Source organism: Mytilus trossulus, chromosome 12 (genome assembly GCF_036588685.1).
Source record: "Mytilus trossulus isolate FHL-02 chromosome 12, PNRI_Mtr1.1.1.hap1, whole genome shotgun sequence".
In the NCBI taxonomy this organism is placed as follows: domain Eukaryota; kingdom Metazoa; phylum Mollusca; class Bivalvia; order Mytilida; family Mytilidae; genus Mytilus; species Mytilus trossulus.
This window is the reverse complement of record NC_086384.1, coordinates 31,061,969-31,065,637: the sequence shown is the minus strand read 5'-3', so window position 1 is coordinate 31,065,637 and position 3,669 is coordinate 31,061,969. Positions and strand designations below refer to the sequence as shown.

Below are 3,669 nucleotides of genomic sequence, written 5' to 3'. Positions count from 1 at the left end.
ACGACAGGTACCGATGGGCATTCAAGCTTAAGCTCTTATTTCGAGAAGAAAATGACCACGCCTCAACATCAGTACCGCATCACTAAAAACTAGGAAATAACATTTTCTAAAAAATGTGTCGTTTTGGTATACTTCAAAAGGATAAGCAGATATAAGTCCATATATGTCGTGTATTGCGTATGTTGGTATAACAATCAATTAATTAAACAAACAAACCTACCAATACAGGCGAACATAATAGAAGACCAGGAAGTATCATTCTGACAGGATATAATATTTGGTCCATACAGATGAAAATCATTGATACATGTATACGTCAATAGCTGTTCATCGTGACGAATAAGAGGTACATCTACAACTGAATTTGGAATCGATGGTGCCGTAGGACAGTCTACAACGGAAAATGCACATGTAAATTCAATTAGTATATCAATATGAATATGATAAATTTTATGTTTGTTTATGTTTAACATATTTGTTTCTTGTGTATTTTTTTTAAATAAATAAGGCCGTTAGTTTTCTCGTTTAAATTGTTTTACATTGTCATTTTCATAGCTGACTATGTGGTGTTGGCTTTGCATTTTTTTCACTGTTGAAGACAGTACGGTTATTTATAGTTGTAAATTTCTGTGTCATTTTGGTCTCTTGTGGACGGTTGTCTCAATGCCAATCATACCACATTTTTTTTTATAAAAATGATCATAAAACAACGATGGTTGTCATTATTTCTTGTTAATCAACTTTCACATGTGTCAGTGACTATAATGTAGTCCATCGTTCGTAACATTTTAAATAAGTTTTTTTAATTACATCACGATTCTTTGAATAATTCAGGAGTAACACAAATAATGGCACTAAAGGATGCGAGATTTGCTGACGCTTTAATTATCACTTCAGTTCACCCCGATTGGTTCTGTGTTGTGCAGACTATGTCTTAAATATCATGGTATTGACTATCTTTTTCGAGTTCGAAATTTGTTAATGTTATTTTTTCGATGAGACGTTGATTATTTTAAAAAATCCATTTTGCTTCATTTTGCAATATCTGAGTGTTCAACGATTGTGAAATGACCTAGTTCAATCAAATTTTGCCCGGCCACAAGTTTAATTCCAAATAAAGTTTAATGCCGGTGGCATAACAATAGGTACATCCTAATTTATATGAAGAAACCTACCGGTACAAATAAATGTTGGATATTTCCACGTCACATCCGTCTCACAATTAATGAATTTGTTTCCAATCAGAAGTAGTCCATTGTCACATTGATATAACACTTCAAACTTGTTGTTGATTTTTTCAATCTTATATGTTGCATTCTGAACACTTGGTGGCTCTGTACAAGCTGAATAAACAAAACAAAATGCAATTGAAACGAAAATCAAGTTAGCAACCTTTGTTTTCACAGTATCCTGTGTTTTATTTTATTCGTTAATATCTAGAATGTATTATATTATGAGAGGTTACATGAGCATTTGACCTTTTTAACGGAATGTGGTTAAGATATTATTAGAAATATGTAACATAATGCAATGCTTCTATTTCATTGCTACCTTCTATTAGTTTCCAAAATATTTTATGTTAGCATAATATGATTGAAAGTCATCTTCATTTAATATATTTTCTTATCATCGTGTGTGAACTTTTGGTCATACAAACATATTATAGACAACAAATAACAAAATGTTCAAATGTTTTGATTTTTGTTTAACTTTTATTCTCAATCATGTATTATGACCATATGAGGTTTACGGTTCATTGTATACTCTTTAAGATTACGTATATTCGTATTTTTGTCAAATTACAAGAATGGATTACAGAGCAACTCCATTTTATTTAAAGAAGCCAATAACTTGTATTGAATGTTTTCAAGTAGTCGGAAGACAACTATTGGAGAATCCACATTCAATTCTAGTTGCTCTTCTTAGTTTTCTATGTTGTGTTTTGTGAAGTGTTGTTTGTCTGTTTGTCTTTTCCTTTTGGCCATGACGTTGTCAGTTTTTTTTTTTCGATAAGAGTTTGATTGTTCTTGACATAGCAATATGAACAGATAACTATAAAGTATTTGCGCACATTGCAGATATATGCCATACTCATAAAATTATATCTCTGTTCTTAACAATGAAGAACCGTGTCTCCTCAATTCACATTGGCGTATCAAACATTGGTTTTATTTGTCTTTGTTTCACATTTATTATGCTGTTTATGTTTCAGAAATATTAAGTAGCATGTGTATAAAATCCATTATACTAACGCAAAGAGCTTTAAACGACATGGTAATATTTGTCTTTTATGATAGATGCTTATATGTTCAAATGAATCGTCGTACAGTCCATGAGCTACCAAAACAATTAAGTGGTAGTGTTTTTTCAACAACAAGGTTATATCAGTCTTTTGTGAATAATATTTACGTGTACAAACAAATCATCGTACAAGCTACCAAAACACCCAATATACGTATGTTCAAAATAGTGTTTTTCAACAACAGGGTAATATCAGTCTTTTGTGATTAATACTCACGTGTACAAATGAATCGTCTTACAGTCCATGAGCTACCAAAACAATCGATATACCTATATCCAACTGAGTTATATCCATTATCACATTCATAGTACACCATAGTATCATTCTGTAGTAAATCTATGTGTAATACGGCGTTTGGTACAGCTGGTGGATTCGTGCATTCTAGAATAACAAATAAAACAATCAAATCATTTGTTTTTATTCTATAGAAAAGCTAGATTTCTATTTGAAAAATATTTATTTGCCGCAAAATAAATGTAAAATCACAAAAATGCTGAACTCCGATGAAAATTCAAATCAGAAAGTCCCTTTTGTAACCATTAGAAAATTACCAATTTATGTTAACAGTATTTAAACAACAAATATTCGCATGATTTAATAGTGGACGTATACATATTTTACTAAACTAAGGTTTCAACTCCCTTGGGCAAAGTTGACTTTAGATGAATTTTGCTTTCAATTTTAGCTATTTTTTGTCATATAGCTCTTCAACGGTTTCGGTACTTATACATACTCGGATTTCAAATGTTAAGCTTTCAGCGTTCCTGATCAAGGTAAATCCAGAAAAGCGCTTCGGACGCATTGAAGTCATTAAACGTGGTGTTTTCATTTTTTTTAAACAATATCATTCAACGATCAGTTATAACGAATGCTTACAATTATAAAACAAATGGATATATTAATAAAATGAATGTATTTTTACCTGTGCAAAAAAATAATGGATCCGTCCAATTAAAGCTTTCTTGACATGTTATCTCATTATTACCAACGAGATTTAATCCTTCATCACAACTATACGTTACAATGTTAACTGCAGATAAACGCACAATTGTAACGATAGTACCAGCTAATAATGTCGGATACGAACATCCTAAAAAATATTAAAATCTAGGTACCACGTTTTTTTATTTTTATTTCGAAAATCATATTTTCATATAGTTTCACTTTTAGTAAATCGAAATGTTTTTCATTTTCATCCCCTAGACTGACGAAAAAATATTAAATATGACATGTACTGTTTAAAGGAATTAACCAGCTATACCCACTAGATAGTTAGTTACAACTTTAAACTAAGTATACTTCACTACTGCCCAGTAAACACTAGTTAAACGGATTAGTGTGTGAATATACCGATACACATGGGTTTC

The 3,669-nt window shown here is 31.0% G+C and overlaps 1 long non-coding RNA gene across 1 annotated transcript; it reads right to left on the bottom strand.

The window, feature by feature from the left end:
- Positions 1-1,236: 1,236 nt before the first annotated feature.
- On the bottom strand, positions 1,237-3,337 carry LOC134693225 (uncharacterized). Its single transcript, XR_010102370.1, has 3 exons — positions 3,225-3,337; positions 2,519-2,683; positions 1,237-1,343 (listed from the first exon to the last, which is right to left on the bottom strand). It is a non-coding gene; the product is annotated as an uncharacterized LOC134693225 (long non-coding RNA).
- Positions 3,338-3,669: the final 332 nt, after the last annotated feature.